This window comes from Pinus tabuliformis, chromosome J (genome assembly GCF_031772625.1).
Source record: "Pinus tabuliformis cultivar Carrire ecotype Pingquan chromosome J, CPIR1, whole genome shotgun sequence".
Lineage (NCBI taxonomy): Eukaryota > Viridiplantae > Streptophyta > Pinopsida > Pinales > Pinaceae > Pinus > Pinus tabuliformis.
Genome location: NC_142295.1, coordinates 1,241,647,468 through 1,241,663,966, shown reverse-complemented (window position 1 = coordinate 1,241,663,966; position 16,499 = coordinate 1,241,647,468). Strand labels below are relative to the sequence as shown.

Sequence of the window (16,499 nt, the reverse complement as noted above, 5' to 3'; positions counted from 1 at the left end):
AGGCCCGACATGTAATCCATGGAGATGGATTCCCAAGGTCGGCTAGGGGTAGGCAACGGAGTATAGAGGCCTTGATTCTTGATGGTCAGTTTGTCAATGGCGTAGGTAGTGCAGGATCTGATGTACTTCCTGACATCATGTCGAAGATTTGGCCAATAGAAATACTTATGCATTAGTACCACCATTTTCTCCACCTCGAAATTCCCAACAACCTAACTACAGTGTGCTTCCCAAATCATCTTGGCACAATCGCTTGAAGGAACACAAAGGTGATCCTAGTGGCATAACAGGGCATCTTGGAGGTGAAAATCTAGAACATGCTAACCCTCCAAGAGTGTCTGGTATGTGTGGCCGAATTCTGGGTCGCTTTTGTAGAGAAGTGGCCAATCAGAAGTCTAGTGCCCACAAGAGTTGAGCACAGTGGTTAATTCCATGATCAGTGGTTGACTGAGGCAATATGAAACATTATTGGTGTTTCCCTTCATAGACTTGATATTCAAATGGAACTATTGCAGGTATGTGGACCACTTTTGATGGAGATCATTTTGTGACTTCCCTTACATCTGTATGAATTGCAGGGGCCGGGTGGATGACCGTTTCCTTCCCCAAAATGTAATTCTTCCATTATCAGCAGGCCTGCACAATGCAATACATCACCTTATCATAAGTGGGATACTTCTGGACGGTGTCTGAAAGTGTCTCAATGTGATATACCATTGGATGCCCGTGTTGAATAAGGACTGCCCAAATAACATAGTCAGAGGCATCTGTCTCAACCTCAAATGGTTGTTGTAAGTCTGGTAATGCGAGCACTAGTGCCGAGTAGAGGCGATGCTTCAACTCTCTGAATGCCTTCTGTTGAGATTTAGACCAAAATAATTTTTCTTTCCTTCCTCCCTTGGTGACTTGACTCAAGGGCCAAGTGATATGAGAAAATCCCAACATGAACCTGCAGTAGAAGTTGGAAAGACCCAAAAAGCTGCGGAGCTTTGTCAGAGTGGATGGAGATGGCCAATCCCGAATGACTTGGATCTTGGCTGGATCCACATATACCTCCTTTTCATCAATAATGTATCCCAAATACTGAACTTGGGTCATGTCAAAAGTGCATTTCTCCAAATTGGCACATAACTTGTGTTGGCGCAGTGTTTGGAGAACCTGTCAGATGTGGTGGAGGTGCTCTTCCCAACTCTAGCTGAAGATCGAGATGTCATCCAAGTATACCACTACAAATGAGTTGGTGAATGACTGCAATATGTCATCCATTAGCCTCATGAAGGTTGCAGGAGCATTCGTCAACCCGAAAGGCATAACCAACCATTCGAAAAGGCCATCCTTGGCTTTCAAGGCAGTCTTCCACACATCAGAGGGTTCGATTGGTACCTGGTGATATCCTGACTTCAAATCAATCTTGCTGAAATATTTTGCCCCCTTCAGTTGGACCAGAAGGTCATCAATCCATGGGATCGTGTACCTATTCCAAACAGTGATCTTGTTTAGTGCCCGATAGTCAATACAGAGTCTCCAAGTCCCATCCTTCTTCTGTACCAACACAATCGGGCTCCCACAGGGTGATGAAATCAATCGGATGTGACCTTTCTGCAACAAATCTTGATCCGCCTCTTGATTTTATTGTTCTCCAGAATGGAGTGTTGATAGATTGGTTCATTGGGTAGCGTCACACCTAGAGTCAAATCGATGGAGTGCTTGACCTGACAGTGCAGAGAATCCCTACAGGGGAGGTGAAGATTTCCTTGTACTCCTCCACAACCTTGTCCATCTATAGTTGTCGTGCGGAGGGGCCCTGTCTGGAGGTCATGGCCACCGTCTTCTTCATTACTTGAGGGCGTATCATCAGGGAAACAAATTTACCGGTTTTGGAAATGAGATTACTGCATTGTTTTGCAGTAACCAAAGAGATGGCGGTAGGCGGTGCTACCTTCGGTATCCTTTACAACTTATTTCCCAAAGTAACAATAACAACACAAGGCCTTGACTCATATACAACATGTCGCTTCCACAAGTATGGTTGGCCTAATAATACATAACAAACATCAAGGGGAGCAACGTCACACAATACCTCATCTGTGAAGGGCTTGATGTTGTATGGAAAGCGACACTGCTAGCTCATGCAAAGATCACGTCCTTTGTGAAGCCACCCAATGGTGTACGGTTGTGGATGTGCTATGGTCGGTAAGCCTAGCCGCTTCACGACCTCTGCCGAAATGAGGTTCTTTTGGCTCCCGCTATCGACAATGAACTATAGTGGGGAGCTATTTACCAACATCTGGGAGTGGAAGAGGCACTCCTCATCCTCTGTATCTTCGGGTTCCTCCTTCTGGATCTTCATGGTGGCAACGGTGGCATTGGGCTCTGTATCGATAATATGCTTGCCTTTGTCATTCCCCTTATCGGATTCTGACTCAAAGTCTGAACATGCATCTGATTCCGAAGACTTTAGTTTGGCCACCAGTGACTGCTTGGCCCGACACTCACTTGTGCTGTGAGTGGAGCTGTTATGGAACTCACACCACTTTCCCGTATCCTTCTTCGGTTTCGCATGTTGTTCTTTTCTTACAGCTTTGGCGAGTTGTCCTGGGCCACCCCGCCTTGGCCTTTTCCTTTGTTCAGTGGTTTGGGGGTGCATTTCCCTTGCTTCGGATTTGCAGATCCAAAGTCTCGCTTCTTCTGTTTAAACTTCTACTCGATCTTGACAGCGTATCGGTACGTCGTGCCAAGCGAGGAGATGTCTAGGAACTCCATTTCATCCTAGATGTACCTATGTAGACAGTTGTAGTATTTGAGGACCAAATGCAGCTCAAAATCCTTGATACCGAACTTTATTTGAAGGGTATGAAAAATATTGGTAAACTCCAAGACGTCTTGGTCCCTTCCCTACAACAACATGGTCCACTTTATGTATTTATCCTCATAGCTTCTGACAGGGTAGTACTGCTCCTTGATGGCATTCCGGAATGAATTCCAAGTGGGTGTGGCTAAAAATAGTGAGTTTGTACTTTCATCCTTTTTCTCGAACTAGGTTTCCCACCAGTCCTTGACATGGGGGGTGACTTTGAGAAGAGCAAAAGTAATTTTTTTCTCGGCCGGAAAAATCATGAATAGAAAAATACCCTTCTAGCAAATTTAACCATTTATCTACAACCTCTGCATCTATCTGACCCTCAAATATGGGAATGTCAAAGTTAACTTGTACCTTAAAGGGTGATGCGCTTCCAGAGTAGTTTCTAGAAGTAGATGTGTCGCCCCTGGGTAGCCGCTAAAGGATCTGGGCAAAGTTGTCCATCATCACGTTCCTTTTGTCGCTCGAGGGCCTCTTCGAGTAAGACTTTGATAGGATCTCCTACCCCCTCGTCTTTCTTTTCATCCACCATGGGAGGCCATCATGATTTGCGAGGTTGGTCTTGCAAAGGTTTGACCAGTTCAAGCCCTAACTCCTTATACCCCGACCTCGTTGGGGACATGCAAAGAAAAACATAGAAAGAGAAGACTGCTCTGATACCACTGATCTAGATTTAAACAGGAATGCAACAAATTACAGAGTTAACCATAAATACAAAGATACAACATAAATAATACTTCATTTCATTAATGTAAAATACTGAAATATGCTTACAAACATAAATGGAAATAAACTAGCTCGAGCAATGGTAGCTTATCTTTGAGGAGAGATGTGGCGGCTACATACCTTTGAACTGTCTTATAATGAGGCTTGAAGGCCTATTTATTGTTGATAAACAATGGAAAACCCTAAACATCCAAAACCCTAACCCTAGGAGATGAAGCACCAAACTATGGGACCTGTTTTTGGTAAATTGGTACATCAACTTCCCAAGGTCGTAACTTTGGCATACGATCTCCATTTGATGTGCACAATACCTCGTTAGAAAGATCTATCAAAGGAATACAACTTTGGGATGAGCAACATGGGTCTATGGACCCATGTTGCTCCCATTTTTCCCAAAAAACGTCTTTTAGGGTCTCAAAACGGCTCTGAAAGTTCAGGACTCGAAAAACTGCCAAAAATAGTAAATTGTGCTACAAATAAGGAAACTGAAAAACTGAAAGAAACAAAGGTGGGGGTCCAAGTGGAATTGGTGTGTGGCCACCAATATCCACCTGGATCATTGGCCCTCCCTCTTCCATATCCGATAACTTAGCAAATACATGAGGTAACTTATAGCCTATAGATTAAGGGATCCACCAAATCTGAATCTGAATCTGCAATCAACTTCAAATTCAGAACCACGGGAGTACTAGGGGCCTGCAATTCCATTTAAAATTTCTTCAGAATATCTTTTGTGTACTTCCTTTGACCGAGGAATACCTTACATATCCCTCGATGCACCTTAAGACCCAAAAAATGGTGCAAGGTTGATGCCATTCATATTAAACTTGGAGGATAACTCCTTGCACTACTATGCGGTTCTCATTGCTACTTATGATCAGGACATCCACATATAGAAACAAAACTAATAGATCAGATTTATGAAACATTTAGTAAAGGTTATAGGGTTGCAATAGTTTTGGTGAAGCCCTAATTCAGCAAGTACACATCGATTTTTGAATACCCTTATAGAAGTCTATCAGACAAATGTAGGAAAAATATTTTCATAGTCAACTTCCTTTCTCTAGGAGAATATTCATGCAATGAATCTGCCATTGTACTTCTATCTGTTGTTGTTAGCCACATCCTTCATATTCTACAACCACCTGGGTTCAATCATTGTTTCTAGTCATTCTCCTTTACATCTTGCAGTTTTTTATAATGTTCCCTATAAATTGACGGTGTTATGGAGGACAAAATAACCTATCTGACCCCATAGGATATAGTCATGATAAAGACATAAAAACCATTTTTTCCAAAATTAGGGGTTGCTTACACAACCCTTCAAATGGGGAAACCCATGGAGAAGTCTATAAATAGAAAAGGGTTCAGATCAAATCAATCATCATCCTTGGAATTGAATTGTCTCTGTTTTCTTGAGCCTAAGGCTCTGAGGGTTTTAATACCCCTTTTCCCCTACTAATTTTGGTGGTGAAATACTCCACCCTAGTTAGAAAATTCATTTTGTATTTTTAGTTTCTGTTCTAGAAAGTAGAGAAACTTTCTTTTTTGGAGAATATAATTTTTTTATTGGCAAGAACAGTTGGGCAAAGAATCCACACCCCTGACGCTGAATGAGTTATCTGATGCAAGACACAGACCAAATTCGAAATATAACAAAGTTTCCTAAGGTCAAACTCCTGTGATTTTTCCCTATTCAAATCATTTGAGGTAGGTTGAAGTACCTCTGAGGCTGGGTGTCATCCATTATAACCACTTTCTTGTTCATCCCGAGGGCATTGGAAGGCTGGGAATGATCTGTAACATACCCGAAGTCACCCATCACATTCGGAAGTGATTGTGGGAGGGTTTCCTAAGGCCAATTATGTTTCGACATATTCAAAATATGGGTGGAGAGTCATTCTTCTGTAGCAGAGTTTGGAGGAATCATATAAAGTAGTTGAACATATCTAAAGTTTCCTGAATCTGAGATAACGTTGGAATGAGTCTCCGGGGAAGATTGAAGGCAGAAGCAGAACTTTATCCTCATCATGGACGTCACTGAACAAAATTGAAAAAGGGTTACTTCTAGTCTTTGGATTGGTTCTAGAGTAAATTTTAGGTTTTCTAATTAGGGCATTGTTGCTCAAGTATGGTTGAATCTGGAACTATATGAAATTATGTTGGATTGTTGAATTGTACTGGCACTGTTGGTTTATGGAATTATTATGGTATGATATTGAATGGTCTATTATATTTATGTCACTATGGTTAACTAAGATTACATTATTGTACTCAATGTTTGTGTCATAGGAATTTGTTAAAAACTCTCGCTACTTTAGACACCTTAGGGAAAAAATTTCCCTAGGATATAACATTCTTCTCCTGTGTCTCATGCAATGTGTGGGTGTGCCACCCAGGCTCTATGTTTTCATTGGAACTTTGCAGATCTGACTCTGATTTTCCTCAAATCCATGGATAAGAATTTGGAAGTTGGAACAAAAATCATCTCTCCCTCCTCAACCTTCCCAAGAGGCCCCTAAGACTTAGAGGAACAAGCCTTCTCATGAAATTTTATGTCTTAGCTCACAATTGTATTTTTTCTCGGATAGAACATAGATATTTTAAGCTTCGAAGGACTTACTACAACCAAAAATAATTTCACCATACGGGTCCTTAAAGAGAGTTAAGTCTCTATAATGTAGGTGATTGGATCTCTTGTACCAAAGCTAGCAAAGTATTTCCCAGGAATATATTTTTAAAAATGGATTATGAGAAGACATTGAACAACCTTCTCGTAAGAGAATAAAGAAATGCTAAATTTATGGCTTCGGAGGCAAAGTTTAGTGGGAATGTCCCTCAGCTGGGTGGCTGGGGTATGTTATAGACATGCACTTTTGTCATAGATGATTGTGCCTTGTCTAAATCTAAAACAAGAAATTAACTAATGATGGTGCAAGCATGCATGCTTGTTCTCCTACAAGCTTGTCTACATAAAAACATCACTCATCCCAAAGAAAACTATTATTGTGCCTAACTTCATCTGCTAGCAATTCTGTAAACACATCTTGAGGCATGGATCTGGTGTTATTGTTGTACTATGAAGGAGAACTAACTACCAAGGAAACAAGGTAAAAATCTAACACCCAAGCTAGGAGATTCTAATAGTAACTAGCCCAGTTTTTGCTTGCCATCAACTTGGGACTGACAGGGATGTAACTCACTACAGGTAGCCAGAAATTTGAAATTTTGAACAACTTTAGTGATTGATTACATGCTTATGTCCACAACTTATTGAATCCTAATTGTCAAGTCTGCAACTATTTCTCTGATACCATTAGGTTTTTTAGCATTTTTCCCTTTACTATAAATTAGTTCTATACAAAGCAAGTTTCAAATAAGTATAATTTCAAAAATTGCAAAACTTTAATTACCTTATGAATCCCTTAAGTTTCATTGCTGAATCTTGTCTTCCATTGTTTTGATTTTTATTTGGATACATGCCTTAAGTTCAAGAGCTATTATAGTCCACAATATAAGAGAAGATTTTTCAGAACATTTATTGAAGGTTATGCAACTTTATTGACTAGTCATATTCATATGGTGTCTTAGAGCTAGCTGCCGACCTCATTGAACATGTCCGTAAGTCAAAAGGAAAAATATAAAATCAACGCCCAAGGCATTATGTGCCTTGATGCTCCCCATCATGTGCTTCATGTGGTTGAACCTTCACTGATCTGATGTGAAGGTATTTTGCTGGTTGAACCCCTGTTAATAATAATAATTAACATTTAAAAAATTGTTAATTTAAGGATACTCACATTTTTCTGGATATGTTTTCTTTTCTATGTTCTTGTTTTATCACATTTTGAATACTCTGAGATGTGTATCGTGTCATTGTTCATCTTTTCTTGACCATGTTAGTGCTTGGAATGCTAGCACGAACTGGAAACATAATTTTGTGCATTAAGGAGAAGGTATTATAATATGGAATTTCTATGATCTAGTATTTGTGTTAAAATGGGTATCGAGTTAATAGTGAATCATCTCTGTGTATCAGATCCTTCAAAGATATTTAACTTCTTGTTGACCTTCAAGATTATGATTATTCTCTGGATATGTGGAGCCTTGGTTGTATCCTTGGAATGGTAAGCAATAGAACATTGTCAAGAGAAAACACTTAATTATCCACACAAATGATTTGCATGAGTAACTTGCCCTTTGTCATAATAGTTATTTTAAGTTTTAAATGTTGTTTTGCTTAAAAAAATTTATTACTTTATTTATTGTTGAAGATCTTTCTGAAGGAGCCATTTTCTTATGGTCATGATAACCATTATTAATTAGTTAAGATAGAAAATGTGAGCCTTATATGACAAAGTAATTTTTGTATATTTTTCACAGTTTTCATTCTCCTTTCTTTCATTAGTTTTACATGTTCTCCAAACATTCCGTGGAGAATATTAGGGATAACTTCTAGGTCAACAATGTAAATTTCATAGATCTGTGTTTTAAAGTTCCCATTGGTATGATTCCTTGGCTTTAAGTTAATCCTGATTTACTTTTATATCATGTAATGCTTTTGACATTAGTTCGGTGCAAAAGTAACAACTAGCAGAAAGAGACATTGAAGTAGGTTGCACTTGCAATTGATTTCTTGATATGATCGAAAGTCTTAGATTGTATCTTTGTTATCAGTCAAAAACTTGATATTCAAAGCATAGAAACTAGGGTTTCAGAATATAAAAAAATAAAAAAATAAATAAAATATAAATATAATTATAATTATAAATAAAATGAAAATAAAATAAATAAATAAAAATAAAAATAAATAAATAAATAAATAAATAATAATAATAATAAAATAAATAAATAAATAAAAATAAAAATAAAAATAAAAAATAATGTTCCATTGTTATATTTCATGCGATATTATATATACATGCAAAAAATATTGTGTGTTTCTTTGACAAATCATTTTCCAAATATTTTCAAAGAAATGAGTCTTATGAAAAATTTACAGCCAAGTAATTGAATTCATAATGCATTCTACTAGTTGCAAGTCACGGTCCTCATAATGAGAATGAGAAGTTGCAAAGCCTTCAAAATATTCAGGAACTATCAAATAGATTGTAGTTGTACCACAGATGAACATTGAATACAACACGAGAAATGATCCATACTGTAACACGAAACCATAGACAGAGGGCATTGTATATTTCATCCTCTCCCCATAAAGAGCCACTTGGGACTATGCTAGTGATAATTCAGTAGAGCATTGCAGCAATATTGGCTTTATTATCAAGAGACAATATAAGCATCAACAGAAGCCCTATTTTGACACTTTAAAATGTAAGAATAGGTTCCAAACATGTGAAACCTTGCCTCTAATTTTTCTAATATAAGCCTAATTAATAGAATGGTAGAGGGTTATTATCCCCTTCCTTAGACAAATTCCTTGGGGAAACCCTCTAGTAATTTCCTCACATTCTCTAAGTGGTGCCCAATGTAAATGTCGTTAGCAGATGTGTGCCAACCCTCAAGGGACTTAAGTGGATTATACCTTGTGATCTTCAAGGTCATTATGGCTTTGGCATTGCAATTCAAACCACTTGAAGTAACCACTGGGGCCATAAAACAATGTTATATATCTATATATATATATATATATATATATATATATATATATATATATATATATATATATATATATTGTTTTTCTCTTTCCAAAAATGGCCACATGAGTATTTTTTTTCTCCAAGGAGAACACCTTGTGGATTTTCCATGATCCATGGATGGTAAATTGGTTAAAGTAGTGGCCCTAATTAGAGAGCTTAACTGCTAGGGGATTGTGAGAGTTGAATCTGTAACCTCCCCAACTTTTGGTGAGAGATCTCACATTTGTCTCATGACAACTTTTCATACATGCCTTACATATCAGTGAGATAATTTAAAAAAGGAGTTAAAAGGGCATATATTAGAGCTTTCAAAGCAGGCTCTAAAAGTTGTCTGGTTATCACAAAACCTGTGAACTGTATCAACAAACAAAGATTGTTCATGGCTTTATAAAACAAAAATACATCATTGGCGAAGTCTGTAGAGAATTTTGTAGCTAAGGTTCATGAAAGAAATCATTTGTATGCCATGCTGAGAAATGAAAATGGTCCAAATACCCCGCCCCATCCCCAATGCCTCTTTTGAAAGTCCACCAACTACATTGTTACTGTCCCTGTATTGTAAGACAATAGGGTATCTCTCTCTCTCTCTCTCTCTCTCTCTCTCTCTCTCTCGATATATATATATATATAAATATACAAACACACACACACACACACACATATATTTTTCTTTTTTTTCCAAGGAAAACTTCATGAGGAAACCCACATGATACTTCTCCACATTGCCATTGAAGTCTTCAAAGAAATCTATCTAGAGGTCATGTGGCTTAACCTTTTGCCAGTTTTGATGCTTTATCTTTGTCTTCTTACTAATCCTGTTTTCTTTTGATCTTCTCCCATGGGATTTTGCATGTCTTTTCCTATGCCCATTTTTTCCAGAGCAAACACAACAAATAACATGATTAGCTCCCTAATGCTTTCATGTTTTCTCTCACTACCTCCACACTCTCCACGAAAGGAAATTTGTCTAATTCTAGGGCTACTAGATGACGGAGTTGTTGACTGATTTCCAAAAGCCAAAATTTGACCAAAGGAATATGGCGTGCTTCCAAATGATGTGATTCTCCTAAAGAATTTATCTTCCATTTTGTGCAAACACTGTAAAATATGTAGACATATTAGAAATGACAAGACGTTGTATTGTAATTGTGTTTTACAATTCTTCTCTAGTGTTTTCTACAAAACTCTATTACAAAATATATATTCTGGAGTTTAAGCACAATATATGTTCTAGGGTTTAGACGCACTATGATTTTGAGGGCAGTTTGTATGAAATCCATGTCATCTGAATCACTTGGAGACAAACCCGCTAACTTTGTCCCACCGAACAACTGTTTGTATACATGCCCGAATTGTTCTGACTTTCCTTCTAAGAATACAGTATGGTAATACTCAGAATTGAGTTCACGACCTTCTCTTCTCTTAGGGAGAAATTGTGCATAGGAGTTGGAAAAAGTAATGAGAAAGGTCATGGGAGGAAGAAGGAATGTCGGATATGTCTTTCGAAAATTGGAATGAATAGTGGGTAGGAGATGCCTCAGATTTGACATTGAACGAGGGGTGTTTTTGCATGCGTAAGAGAATCATCAAGTTAAAATAGTCAGCTCTGATACCATTACCAGCTAGGATGAATAACTCCACACTTGAATGAATTTCTTCAACTCATAGCATGCATATATACAAAAGGAATTGACCTTCGATTTCATCTTCTAAGAGCTCCAAATGACTTTTCTTATTCACCTATTACCCTTCATATTTCTCTTAGATTAATACTTACAAATTTATTTACAATGTACCTCAATCCCTAAGGATTAGGTATCTAACATTTCCCCCTTAATTTGAAGGGGTTTTTTGTGAGTCCAAGCATTGTTCTCAACATTTCAAATTTTTCTCTTCCAAATGCTTTGGTGAAGATGTTTGCAATTTTCTCATTTGAGGATCAATGTCTCAAATGAATAGTTTTGGCTTCTATATGATATTGAATAAGATGTTACTTAGTGTTGATGTGCTTGGTTCAAACATGGAATCTAGGATTCTTGGCCAACTTTACTGCATAAGTATTGTCAAGCAAAAGAGTATAATGTACCTGTTTCTCCTAAAATTTTATAAGTATATTTATGAGCCACACAATATTTTTGAAACTTGCACTTCTTGCTTCCCTCCCTGCTCTCAGAAGCTTTTTGAATATTGCACTTCTCACTTCCACTACTCACTCCCAAAAACCTTGATCTAAGATGCTCTAAGGTCTAGTGTTAAAATGTGAACAAGATCATGGAAAATAAAACTACCAATGGGTACGAAAATACACTCAAGGAATAGTAAGAACTTCATGGGTGAGCGAGGGACTCCATCCAAACAAGATAAGAGAGTTGAGCAATTTAGCATATTCAGAAACAAAAATGACTTTACTTTGGGATCTAGTTGTTATCTCATGTGGAACCTTGAGGATGAACTTATGAGGTGCCTTGAGTGGAACTGTTGTGTTTGTCGCTATTAGATAGAGGAATTTTAGTTTCTAGCTCCTCCAAAAGATGGATTAAAAGGTCTGAAATCATGCCTAGACTTCATCATTAAGGGAACCTTAGGCCTTATGATAGTGTTGGTAGGCCAGTCAGGGCCAGCTCAGGGAAGTGAGTGTCATGTGACATAAAGGACGAGGGAGATGGCTTGAATAAATGAATTCACTACTAAACTCAACCCAAGTAGAGATCCACTATCCTAGTTGTTAGAAGTATTCATTACCAAGTGTCTTACAAATAGTTGCAACAAAGCATTAACATCTAAGGTTACATATGGCATGCCAAAAATGGCTTCAACCACAAGGTTGAGCAACCCCAGGTAAATATTTCAAGAGATTGTGGGCATGAGTCTTGGTGCAATTTTAGCCAAATCACATGCATACCATTGTCTTCTATTCAAAAGTACACCTTAAGGAAGAAACTCTAGCTTTTGGCTTATGTCTGTGTGATGTGGATTCTAATCCACAAATTTCACCCCTAGAAGAACTAGTCCAAGGGATGAAAAAAACTTTGCAAAACCTTAAACTATGAGTAGAGAAGCATGTTGCTTCAGTTGATGCTTCCTTATATTTACAGAAAAACCCATGAATGACCTTGTTGAAGCATCCATGCAAAATTCCTGACAATGTCACATACTGCAAGCCTTATTTTACATTAATATTTTTGCTTGGAAATATTTCAATTAGAAATTAGTTCCATTATATGATTCAAGGTACATGCAATCTCTTTGCTTCTCACTATGGTTTTAATTCTGCATAAATATTCCAGGATGTTTTAGTATTCTGATAAAATGTTGGATTGATAGGAAAATATGTGAATGCTTCTTATGGTGTTGTTTGTTTCAACATAGAGTTGGTGAAATTAATTTATTATGTCATGCCGAAGCGTATTCATAAAATCTAAGGCTTGTGTGCGTTGGTGAAAATAAACTGCTAACTTATGTTAAGTTTGAAATTAAATTGGTGAAAATAAACTGCTAACGTCTCCACAGGATTTCCATTGTTCCTGTGGAGCTGATGATCCCATTTGTGCAACGTCTCCATTGGTCAAAGTTCACTCTTAGTAGTGTGATGAGAGCGCGCTCGAGTTTAGAAGCTCTGGATCAAGGTTTACAGGTTCATGCCCACATTATTAAAACTAGATTCGAGGCAGACATGTTTGTGGGTACTACTCTTGTGGAGATGTATGCCAAAAGTGACTGCATGGAAGGATTTTGCAGGGTATTTGACCAAATGTCTGAGCCGAATGTTGTCACATGGACTGTTATGATCTCAGGATATACTCAAAATGGGAAACCCGAGAAGGCACTGAAGGTTTACAATTGAATTCTTGAGTTGGGAATTGTGCAAAATTCATTAATTTTGGTTAGAGTTCTAAGAGCATGGGCAGCCTAGGAATTATTGGACTTGGCTCACAAATTCACAGGAATATTGTAAAAATTGGGATATTCTCATATGTCACTGTGGGTAATTCTCTTGTTGACATGTATCTCAAGTTTGGGTGTATAGAGTCAACCTCCAGTGTTCAATAGAATGCTTGAAAGGCATATAGATTCTTGGAATTTAGTGATAGTCAGATGTGTACAGAGTGGGAATAGTGATGAGGTTGTACAATTGTTTCAGCAAATGCAATTGGAAGGGTTCAAACCAGACCAGTTCACTTTTTCAAGTTTTCTCAGGGCATGCACTGGTCTAGTAGCTCTTAAACTGGGCATAGCGAGGCAATGCAAAATCACCAAGTTTGGCTTTGAGTCTGACATCTTTGTACGAAGTGCACTTGTTGACATGTATCAGAAATGTGGAATGTTGCACCATTGTTACCAAATGTTTGATGAAATTCCTATATGAAATGTATCATGGACTGCAATGATTGCTATATATGCTCAACATGAGCATGGAAAGAAGGCTTTGAAACTCTCTTGTGAAATGTTTGGGATAGGAATGGGTGCAGAAGAGTATACCTTCACAAGTATACTTCTTGCCTATTCCAGCCTAACAACCCTAAAACATGGAAAGATGGTTCATGCTTATATTATCAGGACTGGATTTGACATAAGTCTCCATGCAAAATGGCCTTATTGACATGTATGGAAAATGCAACAATACAGTTGATGCATTTCATGTGTTTTAACAGAATGTTTGCTCGAGATGTTGTTTCATGGAATGAAATAAGAGTGGGATGCATGTTGAATGGTCATGGCAAGGAGGACCTGAAACTATTTGGTCAGATGCAGCTTGTGGGTATAGAGCCAGATGAGTTCACTTTACCCAGTGTTCTCAGGGCATGTGCGAGCCTAGAAGATGTAGAACAAGGTGAATGCATCCATAGTTACATAATCAAAACTGGCTATGAGTCCAATATCTGGGTTGCAACATCTCTTCCTGATATGTATACAAAGTTTGCAAGCATCAAGTCTGCTTGTAAGGTTTTTAATAAAATGCCTAAATGCAACTTGATTTCATGGACTGCCATGATTACAGGATATACCCAAAATGGGTATTGGGAAGAGGCATTGAAAAACTTTGGCCAAATGCTACAGGAAGGCTCAAAGCCAAATCAATTTAGTGTTTCCAGCATCATTGGTGCTTGTGCCAACCTAGCAGTCCTGGAAATTGGAAAGCAGGTCCATTCTTTTGCTATCCAAAGTGGGATTGACTCACATATCTTTGTTGGAAATTCCATTGTTGACATGTATGCAAAGTGTGGAAGTTTGGGAGATGCACAAAAAGTATTTTCCACAAAATGTGAATGTGATGTTGCCTCATGGAACATAATGATTTATGTATTTTCACAACATGGATATGGCAGGAGGCTCTCCAACTCTTCGACCAAATGCAACAAGTAGGTCTGAAGCCAAATAATATCGCTTTTGTTTCTGTTATGTCAGTTTGCAGTAGCATTGGATTAGTGGATGAAGGGCGTAGGTTGTTCGATTCCATTGATCGAGATTATGGCATTACATTAACAATGGAGCATTGTGTGTGTATGGTTGACCTTCTTGGTCATGCTGGGAAATTGAATGAGGCTGAAGATTTAATAAATAAAATGTTTTTTGAACCAAATTATTTGGTATAGCATACCTTGTTATCTGCCTATAGAATCGATGGAAATGAGGAGTTAGGGAAACAAGCAACAAAACATATTCTCAAGTTGGAACCACAAGATGCTCTAGCATATGTGATTTTTTCCAATATATATGCTGCAACTAGCAAGTGGGATTGTCTCACAAATGTGAGGAAAAAGATGAAAGAGAAAGGATTGAAAAAAGTAACCAAGAGTTAGTTGGATTGAGGTCAAAGGTAGGGTGCATAGTTTCACTATCAAAGACAAAAGGCATCCACAAATAAAAGTGATCTATGAGAATATGGAGGAATTAACCAAGCTGATGAAGGAGGCAAGGTATGTACCCAATACAAACTTTGTTTTGCACGATGTAGAGGATGAGAAGAAAGAATAATTTTTATCCTATCATAGTGAGAAATTGGTGATTGCATTTGGGCTTATTAGTATTCCTGGGAGAATTCCTATTCGAATCATCAAGAATCTTTTCATTTGTGGTGATTGTCATACTACTTCCAAACTCATTTCTAAAATTGCAGGGCGAGAACTTATTGTGAGGGATGCCAGTTAGTATCATCATTTCAAGGATGGAATGTGTTCTTGTGGGGATTTTTGGCGATACTAAAACAAGAGACAATTATATGTATGTGATTCCCTCTTACAAGGAAAATTGATTGATTCCTAATCTCTAGCCTCTTGCATCAACAATGTATACTCCAAGCATTGGAATATGATCAACACTAAATTAACAAAAAGCTCATCCTTGACTTTTCTAGATTTAGGATCAAAGGCCAACCAGTGTTTCTTAGAAGACATAGGTAATGTAAAATTGTATTTTCTTGGTAGTGCCAGCCTTGCTGTTGGCAAGCACTATTGTGATCTAGTTTCATGCCCCACTGTTCTCTTTTATTTCTAGTATCTTGTTACCTGGAGCCAGAGGACACAATTACCATTGCATAAGATAATTTTTCCCAAATTTTGTAATATTAGGGAAGGTATTTAGTTTTTGCAAGATTGGATACATGCTTGAAGAAAGATCACAAAATGGTTCTAGATGTTGATGGGATGCAGGAAATGGAATGAGTGCTAGGTGAAGCCTTTCACACCCTTGTAAGATCACCGAGTTAGTCCAAGAATTTGTCCACCAGAAAGAGCTCCTAAAAGCTTACCACTTTTACTATGTACAAAACATTCATTGATATATAGACCATTTTAGTGGCTATAATGAGTAATGAATTCCAGTTTAAAGGTAACTTGCAATCTCCACGTCATTATTTGAGTATTAGATATTCTTTGGAAAAAATATGGAAGTATTCTTACCTCTAATAAAGGTGTTGAAGGGTAGGAGAATACCACCTCGCTCTGTGACTTTTAAGCTGCTGCGCGCGCGCGAACCCGAGATCGACCTCGGCCTGGGATCGTTTGATCGAACTTCAGCATGGACCCTCCGGATCCACCCGGTGGGGATCCGGAGCTGCAAAGAGCATTCTCCAATCTGGTAAAGTCTCTTCCTCCGCAAAGACCTAGACCATCAGCAACAAAGTTTGTGAAGAAGCTTGATGTAATACAGGAAGTCCAGCTGCCTCCTACCATTCCGCGCATGGCAGCCATTTCCTTAGCAGAGAAAGGGTTAATTGGGCAATTTACAGGACTGTGGCCATCACCCAGAATAGTGCA

At 38.1% G+C, this 16,499-nt stretch overlaps 2 pseudogenes; one reads left to right on the top strand and one right to left on the bottom strand.

Moving 5' to 3' along the window:
• LOC149231693 (uncharacterized) overlaps window positions 1-5,408 on the bottom strand; it is a 28,655-nt pseudogene extending 23,247 nt beyond the window's left edge.
• A 7,370-nt stretch (window positions 5,409-12,778) lies between these two features.
• LOC149231692 (pentatricopeptide repeat-containing protein At2g03880, mitochondrial pseudogene) lies at window positions 12,779-15,447 on the top strand (annotated as a pseudogene).
• Window positions 15,448-16,499: the final 1,052 nt, after the last annotated feature.